General features: G+C 39.8%; 1 long non-coding RNA gene across 1 annotated transcript in view; it reads right to left on the bottom strand.

The window, feature by feature from the left end:
- The window catches only part of LOC119911675, a 14,994-nt gene extending 7,895 nt beyond the window's left edge, over positions 1-7,099 (bottom strand). Inside the window, exons 1-2 of the long non-coding RNA XR_005445957.1 lie at positions 7,089-7,099; positions 4,591-4,593 (exon numbers count right to left, since the gene is read on the bottom strand). This is a non-coding gene — a long non-coding RNA (uncharacterized LOC119911675). The remainder of the gene's footprint in view (positions 1-4,590; positions 4,594-7,088) is intronic.
- Positions 7,100-9,360: the final 2,261 nt, after the last annotated feature.

Genomic DNA, 9,360 nt, shown 5'->3' with positions numbered 1-9,360 from the left:
TTAAACTTACTGCTCAAGTTGGGAACTGGGAAGCGGATTATACATAAGAAGAACGTGTGGATGCACGTTGTAATAGGACATTATATAAGGAAACATTTAGATAAAGCATTAGTTAAACACTAAACAGACAGTGATTACTATAGGATAATAGGGAGAAATTAAAAACAAAACAAAAGGAAATTAGGAAACTCTTCAAGATTACTTTCTTATGATTCTCTAGTCTTCAAACATGACTAAAGGATAGCAACAGGGTAATTACTACTAAACTAAGAGGCAAATGCCACTACTAACTTAACAAGGACTATTATTTAAACAGAACAAAACACAGTTTAGAATGAAACATTTTTTGGCTCAAAAAGGCAGGAATTGTTAGTGTCCCTCCTTTTCACATTCCTGTGGTTTATCATGTTCACATCAGCTAGACCAAAGAGGAGCCACCAGAATCAGCCTCACCACATCCAGAGAAGAGCCTGGAGGAGAGTGAATGTAGGAAAGGAGTAAAGCAGACCTTGGGGCCATGGGTGGGCCAGAGCGTCCCAGCCCAGAGGTGGATTGTCATTCTTCAGGGAGAAGAAGAGTTGACAATGCGCTGATTCTCTGCGCGTGAACAGGTTGGCTTCGGCCCTACCGAAGCAGTGCCATATCTCCTCCACCACCTGAGGGTGGAGCCCTCCACTCCCCTGGGTGGGGTCCCCCTCTTGACATGATGTCCGCTGCTGAGTGCTTTGGCCAAGAGGGTGGATATCTCTGTCTGCAGTACCTCTGAGTGACCAGGGTTGTTCACTGAGGTGAAGGTGGGGGACCTTGTCACCTGCGGTCTGTGGTAAAATTGTAACCGGCAACCGTGGGTCATGGTGGAAACCACCCACGGGTCCGCACCCAGAGCCAACCATGTTTTTTGCCTCTCTTTAGACCCTGAGGTGCCAGGAGAAACTGCAAGAAATCACCTGTGCCCAGTGGTGACTTTCCTGCTCCTGCTGCCACAGTTCAGCTGCATCCAGTCCAAACATAGCTGAAGGTTCTACTGGCACTGTCTCCACAGTCCCAGCAAGCAGCCACAATCTGCTTGCTGGAGCTGGGACTGTGGAGACAGCCACAGGTGGTGCCTTGCAACAGTGAAAGATGCCAGGGCCCTGTCTGCAGCTACTGCCTGCTCCTTCATAATGCCAGGACCCTGAACACTCCCATCTGTCTGTTTCAGTATCAGCCTTTCTACGCATTTTCAATCGGGGCTCCTCAGAAAGAGAGGGGCATGCTCGCTTTCTTTCAAAACAAAGGCGGCCCTAGTACATGTTGGCAATATAAAAAAATCCATGTATGACTGAGGGTTTTCCCTGGACAATATGGCGTGTTGTTGGCCCAAACACAGTACACACTGGTCATGGCCATCTTCAATTGGCAGAGGAATACTACAGCCCACACACTTATGTCCCTGTTGGCCTTCCATATCTAATAGCGGAGAGGGCTGGGGGGAGCACCCTTCTGCGTTTACACTTAGCTCTGAGAGGCAGCAGCTCGGCATGCTAACACAGGTACGCCCTCTTATCACTTTTAACTCTCTTTCTGTTTGTTTGAGATGTCAGGTGTCAGCCGACAGCCGTGGCATGCACGCAGACTATCGTCTTCCTTGAGCGCGTGAGCCGACAGCGCCGGCAATACGCTCGAGGGAGTTGCCGTCTTCTGCCGACCCCGGCTTTCAGCGGAGGCATTGTGGAGATGTTAGGCAGGAAAACAGAAGTGTCTGACTCATCTGTTAGCCGACTTGATGTCTGCGCTCACAATAATAACATAAACATTTTAAATGTATATAGTTGCGTTTCTTCCGTCCCACCCATGTGTTTTATTGGTCCCGCACAGTAGGGACAAATGAAACAATGCACACCTTTCGTTAAAAGTACAATTATACTGAAGTCGTTACACATTTGAACAAGATAGCACTTGGTATTAATAGAATACACACGTGAGTTGTTGAAGACAACAACAAATGATTTCTGTCTGTAATGTTATGTTTCAAAATGATGTATATCTAAAAAGTGTTTCAATCGTCTCGGCTATCCCCTACTACAACAGTGGTTCACTTCTTACCGGGGTAGATCGCCATGATAACTTATGCTGAACAGCTAACCTGCTCCAGAGCGGGTTATGTTCCAGATAAGAGATCAACTCTATGAAAACGCCGCCTAGTGACCAATCAGATCTCTGGAAAATTACATCCCACACTCTGTTTTATAGGCTGCTTTTATGTTTGCTGCGTTGATGTGGAAAACCTTTTATACAGTGATTTCATCCTACAGAGAAAGTTTGAAAGCCTTGCAAGCTTCTGTTGTACAGGTTTTTACAGTAAGCCTAGTAACTGCTTTGAAATGTGGTGACTTTACAAAGCACAAAATATCAACAGAACTAGCTTCAAAAACCTTGTGTTCATAAAATATCAAATTTGTATTCGGACAGTGACTCATGTTTGTCTTTTGCAATTCCAGTTATCAACTGCAATGTCAGAGCAATTGTTAACTTTGGCACCTGATTTAATTTGTCTTGTGTGAATTAGTTTTAGTCTCATTTAGTTGTGACAGCTGGCTACATTGTCAACAAATATTTTTCTGATGGTTTGTGTTGACGACATTAAAACTGGCTATTGTGCATATTCAGTTGCAGAACAACACCAGATTGGTTATTAAAGAATTGTGACCAAGATTTGTAACGAACAAACTAGCCTATAATGGAAAGGCTGTTGACAAATGACTCCAAATATATCTTTGACATTTTTTCTTACTTATCAGAATCACCTTTATTGACCAAGTATTTGTACAAATGCAAGAAATTTGACTCTAGTTTTTAGTTGTCTAAGTGTACTAACACATCTATCTGAGAGTAACATTTTACAGGAAGGTAGAAACAGACTAAGACACAAGTAAACATCAAGCATTTCCATTTAATGCTTCCTTACACTTTTACTCCACTACATTTCAGAGTGAAATATTGTACCTTAAAGCATATCAGATTAAGATTTTACATTTAAAAACATATCACTTTAGGATATAAAATAATATACAGTTTATACTGTAAGATTAAACTTGTGCTTTCTAAAGTTATAAGGCTTCTGCTGGGGCACTTTGTCACATTTCAGTAGTATAAAAAAAATTCCCATTTAAACTTTATATTTATTTTATATAATTATTGGTGGCCCGAAGAGGTAAAACTGTCCACTTATTAACTTATTTCTTCTCTTAGTGATCATCTCTAACTAACTGTTTAGAAAATATGTCAAACTAGCTAAATGTAGGCCTAGTTCAAACTTGCTAATTATTTATAATGTAGTTAAAACTAGCTGACTTTATAGAAAGTTGTTGAAAATAGCTCCATATAGATTACTTAGAAACTGTATAAGGTAGTTAGAAACTAGATAACTGTATATAAAGTAGTTAGAAACTAGCTAATTATTTATAAAGTAGTTAAAACGAGATGACTGTACACAGTAGTTAAACTGTAGCTAACTGCATATAAAGTTGTTGAAACTAGCTAATTATTTATAAAGTAGTTAAAACGAGGTGACTGTATACTGTAGTTAAGTTACAGCTAACTGTATATAAAGTCGTTGAAACTAGCTGACTGTATAAGAAGTTGTTGAAAATAGCTCCGTAGATGTATATAGATTAGTTAGAAACTATATAAGGTAGTTAGAAACTAGCTAACTGTATATAAAGTAGTGAGAAACTAGCTAATTAGTAGTTAAACGTAGCTGACTGTACACAGTAGTTAAACTATAGCTAACTGTACATAAAGTTGTTGAAACTACCAAATTATTTATAAAGTAGTTAAAACGAGGTGACTGTATACTGTAGTTAAGTTACAGCTAACTGTATATAAAGTTGTTGAAACTAGCGAATTATTTATAAAGTAGTTAAAACGAGGTGACTGTATACTGTAGTTAAGTTACAGCTAACTGTATATAAAGTTGTTGAAACTAGCTAATTATTTATAAAGTAGTTAAAACGAGGTGACTGTATACTGTAGTTAAGTTACAGCTAACTGTATATAAAGTTGTTAAAACTAGCTAATTATTTATAAAGTTGTTAAAACTAGCTTACTGTATACAAAGTTTTGGAACTACCTAACTGTATAAAAAAACTAGCTGTTAACTGTTGGTTAAAGCAAGCTAACTGTATAGTTACATACTATCTAACAGTAGGCTTTGACAATCTAACGTAGTTAAAAGTATATAAATGTATATAAACTAGTTAAAACTATCTGACTGTATATAAAGTTCTTAAAACTATCTAACAGTAGCCTATGACGATCTAACCATATATAAAGTTGTTTAAACTTTCTAACAGTAAAGAAGTTTAGCTAACAATATAAAGTAGTTGGAGTGGTGATGGAAAGGTGGATGGGACTGTGGTGTTAAAAACCTGGGTTCAATTCCCCACTGTGGCACATCCGCTAATGCAAGACACTGAGCCCCTAGTTGCTCCAGGCGGACAACCTCTGACATAGAAATTGTAAGGCATTTTGGATAAGCGTCAGCTAAATAAAGTATTTACCGATAAAGTACACAAAACGAGCTACTAGCCTATTTAAAACTAGCTCCACTTTCTGCAGTAAACTGTTGATCCAATATTGATGCATCAGCAACAATCTAATAATGTCAGCAGATTGATCAGATTTCAGTCAAAGGAGGCATTTTTCTGCAGGACCAGTACTTGGTGCAAGGAGTACAGGAATGCATTACAGTTATTTGAGCAATAGTAATAGGTGATACACCTACTACCAGGTGTGGTGTGTGTGAAAATAAGCACACACTGACATATCAGCTATAAGATAGCTTTAAATCCTCATCCTGATTCAGTGTTGTTTTTACACGTTGGTAGTTTTCCTGCTCTGTGAAGATACAGCAAAAACAATGTCAAACTGCTGGGCAGAGAGAACACAAAGGTCAACACCTCCCCCAAACACATGACATTTTTACTCACCGATGAGCTTCTGATTATAATAGAAACCACATTCCCACCAAACTTCAACCACAGAACTCCCATTATGATTATTATGGTGTGGATAGCCCTCAGCTTTGATTGGTCAACCTTTACCTTGTTCCCACCTGCTTCACCTGGCCGAGGGCGAATCAGAACGCGGAGAACAGTAAGGCTGCAAAATGTCATGACAACTAAGGAGAGGATTAGCATGGAGGCAGCGGACAAAACATTCTTATTGTGTACAAGTACAAGCAGGAAACCTGCCCCACCCAAGCACATCAACCAAACGCACCCAGTGGTGATGTTTCTGATCCTGACCCCGCCCGCCTGTTTCAGGCTCAGGTAAGTGACTGGGTGAACAACAGCCAGGTAGCGCTCCATGCAGGTCAGGATGGGGAAGAAAATCTGTGCTAACCAGCTGAAACACCCGATAAATGCCCCCACAGACGACCACAGTGGGAGATCAGAGTAGCTGCTGTAGTTGTAGAAGTAGTAGGCTGTGTACCCATAGGGCCCAATCAGCTCTATGACGGCCATGTTGTAGGTGAAGAAGTCAGAGTGGCTCATAACAGCTGCTGTAGAGACCGAGCGCTGCCGTGTCCATTGCTGGGATCCCAGATATAGGATGAAAACACAGAGAGGGATGACCAGGAGGGCGTAGGTGGAGGCGGCTGTAGAGAGAATGGCGATGCCAACTGGGTCAGAGCAAGGAAGCATGTCAGGAGGGAGGGAGGAGTTGGAGGGAGGATGGGAGGCATTAGTGAAGTTGACAGACATATTTATAGTAAGGATGCCTGAAGAGGAGGAGAAACTGGAGAGAGAGGGAGAGAAAGAGAGAACAATTCAGTTAATGTAAAATCTGAAACACAGTGCATGATCAAGAGATTACCTCACAACAATTTATTTATTTAAAAAAAAAATGTATCATTTAATTTAACGATTGAGCTCGAAAACCCCTTTTGCGAGAGACCTGGTCAGGAGGGCAGTATAACTCTCTGCCTGATTGGGAAAGCTGCTCATGTCTTCAACTTTAAGAGAACAAACGAGAGACATCAGAGAACCCAAATTTTTTATATCATTTATTCTTACTTCTGGAAATGTTCATTGTTGCTCTGGATTCAAACTGCCTTCACACAATGCAACACTTAATCCAGTGAATTTGTATTTTATGTAGCAGAAATATTCGTGCTGCATGCAGCATGAAATCAGATGGTTGCATGATTTACTGACTTCTTTAAAACCAACTAGAGTTTGTTTTTCTTTAATTGAAATAGGTGGTATTATGCTCATTTTCAGGTTCAAAATCTTAATTAGGGGTTGTACCAGAACAGGTTTACATGGTTTAATTTTCAAAAAACACCATATTTTTTTCTCATACTGCACATTGCTGAAGGTCCTCTTTTCACCCTGTTGTACGCTCCACTCTTGAGCTATAGAGTGATGCATCTTACTTGTACAAAATCTTTGTTGGGAGTTGCACATGTGCACGTTTGCTCAGAAGCTTTCACATCAGGTTTTAGGTCACATTAGCATTATAGCTATAACTTTAGCTGTGTTAGCCAATGTTTACAACAACTCTGCACTTGAACAGTCTGTGAAGTTACATTGCCGTGTTTATATTAAATATAATTCACAACCAATAAAGCATACTTACAGGTTGTGATTGTGAATTTCCAGGCCCAAACAGAGTCGGAGTTGCATCGTCTTTTAGGACTAAACGTTGAACTGTTGCCGGTGTTCTGACGATCTCTGCTGCCTTGCCAAAAAATGCTACCATAGCGCAGATCGATAGACTCGACTCTACTCGGCCCTGCTCCGTTTTCCGTTGCAGATGGTACCCAGAGATAGTACGTAGCTTGTCGTCATAGTGACACCACACACACCAGCAATCCAAACGTTTCAACATTACTCAGAATGTAAAGACAGATAAGCGGTATGAAAACCTTCCAGCTGTGTTTTCCTCTGCCGTTGTTGCTGCAACGGTCTGTGTGACAGCGGGAGCAGAGGGCTCTGTGAGCGGGCGGCCGTAAAACTGTCAATATTCGAAATCTATACAGCTGATTTCTCATCTCAAAACTTCTCAGAAGTGGATTTAGTGATGAAATTACATACGAAAACTGTAAAATATAAAACTTTCTGTTGCTGGCCTCTGTCTGGCGCACACAATGATGATGCAGTGAATAGTGAATATTCTCTCTGACCAATCAGCAGTCTGTCGTATTTTCACGTTATATTTTAGTTTCCCTCAGCTCGCTTGGAACCTCGATGGAGGTGAGGTAATACGAAAAAAAGTATCAGGAAGCAGGTACAGGTACAACATTTCTACAGTGGAAAACCAAACAAAGGCGAGTCGAGCCAAAGGGCCTCTGCTCAGACTAGCTTGGTTTGAGGGCGCGCCTGACCCCGCTAGCCGCTTGGCAAGCTTTATGAAGCGTTTTCATTGTGACGTCACAAGTAAAGGAAGTGAAGGGCTGGACTACAAACGAGCTGTTTTCAAGCAGTTCAGAGCAGTGCTTTCTGTGGGAGATGGGAACTCCCTTTGGGCTGGACTTTGGGCTTTTTCACTTTGCAAACCTGTTACATGTACAAAAAAGATATAAAAGTCAATAAAGGAGAGGCGAAAAGCCAAAAAGCATAATACCACCTCTTTAAACTGATACTCCAGCTGCTCAAACACTGGATTACTATTAAAGTATCTGCTCATTATGTGTCTCTACTGGTGTCATCCAAACCAACCAATTAATTTTAAAACATCAACAACTCTTGAACAACCTTTCTTATAATTTGTTGTGTTACCTCAGTGACTTCCTTTAAATCTTCACAAAAAACTAATTTCTATAAATCTGCATTTCCACATTCATTAGTCATTCTTTGCATTATCAGTTTTAACTTGTATTGAACCAGTCACTTCTTTTGCTAGCTCCTGTTTCCTCCCATCATCCAAAGAAATGCAGGTAGGTTAATAGGTGTGAATGTTGTGCTTGTGGTTGTTTGTCTCTATGTGTCCGCCCTGTGATGAACTGACGGTCTGTCCAGGGTGTACCCTGCCTCTTACCCAGTGACAGCTGGGATTGTTTACAGCAACCCAGCATGGATAAGCGGTTTTAGATTTAGCTTATTCAAACTAATGTATGACAAAATGTTCATACATTTACAGATTGATCTATAATTGACGTTTTCATTTATCATGTTTACATGTTTACACATAACATATTTATATATTACTGTGAATTTTAACTTGTGCCACAGGTTTGTTGTCAGGAATGGTATATATTTTCTCTAATTATAACGGACAGGAGATGATCTTGATGATGAGAGGACAAGATAACACTTTTTAGACCTTTTTTCTTTTCAGTCTATGGTTGTTGATTTTTTCCCCCAGCATGCAGTAGTAAGCATCTGACATTTTTATATGTGAAGTGACACTGTCAAAACTGATTACTCAATTTATAATAAGATGATAAAAACACCAACCTTTTCCAGTATTGTTTGCTCCTCCAGCGTCTGTGAAGTCTCTGACTGCTCTGTGTGGGTCTGTGGTCCAAACCTACATTAGTGTTTGTCTGTGCAAGACAGCAAGTCTGTGTTGTTTTTCATGTTGCAAAAGCAACAGCCATCAATCATTGTCTTTATGACTCTTGCAGTATGCAAATTGTTTGTCAGCGTGAAGGGTCAGCTATAACAGCAGCAGTGGGAGTGATGCAGTGCTTTGCCCAAAGGCACCTCTGTAGGGCAGAGTTGTGCGCACATTGGAAAGAATCAAAGTCTGACATTATTCTTTCAGCGTTGCTGATATGCAGAAATTGTACTTAAGTGCATTAAAATACACATATCTATGCACACAGATTTACATGTAAGACTCATTACTCTAATAAGACTGCAGCAGCAAAAAGTGAAACATAACAAGAGAGAGATTAGTCTTTTACCACCATCTTTTATTACACTGAAAAAAAAAATTTAATCACATATTATGTACAAAATTAGTTTAATTAACTAGGAAACGATTTAAAGTTGTTAAAGTTGTTGAAGATTCCTATATAAAATCAGTCTGTATAAAACACATGTCCGCCTTCTTGTGTGATCAGGGTACAACAACGAAAATAACCCTGAAAGTTAACATCTTTTGCTCACATACAGCGTGTGAGCAAAAGAATCAAAGAGCAAATCAAACGTCCACAAAATTACCACAAAACAACTTCAAAAAGACTAAAATAGACCACAAAGAAACACAAAACGACCAAGAAAACATTCAAAACAACCACAAGAAACACAAATTAAGTACAAAGACAGTCAAATTGACCACAATCACAAATGACTAAAAAGAAACACAAAATGAACACGAAAAGACAAAAAACTACCACAAAGGAAAACAAAATGCCCACAAAATGAC

The sequence above is a fragment of the Micropterus salmoides genome, unplaced genomic scaffold (assembly GCF_014851395.1).
Source record: "Micropterus salmoides isolate LMB-PRFRI ecotype aquatic unplaced genomic scaffold, ASM1485139v1 Ms_hic_scaffold_2, whole genome shotgun sequence".
Classification (NCBI taxonomy): domain Eukaryota; kingdom Metazoa; phylum Chordata; class Actinopteri; order Centrarchiformes; family Centrarchidae; genus Micropterus; species Micropterus salmoides.
This window is presented reverse-complemented; position numbering and strand designations above follow the sequence as displayed.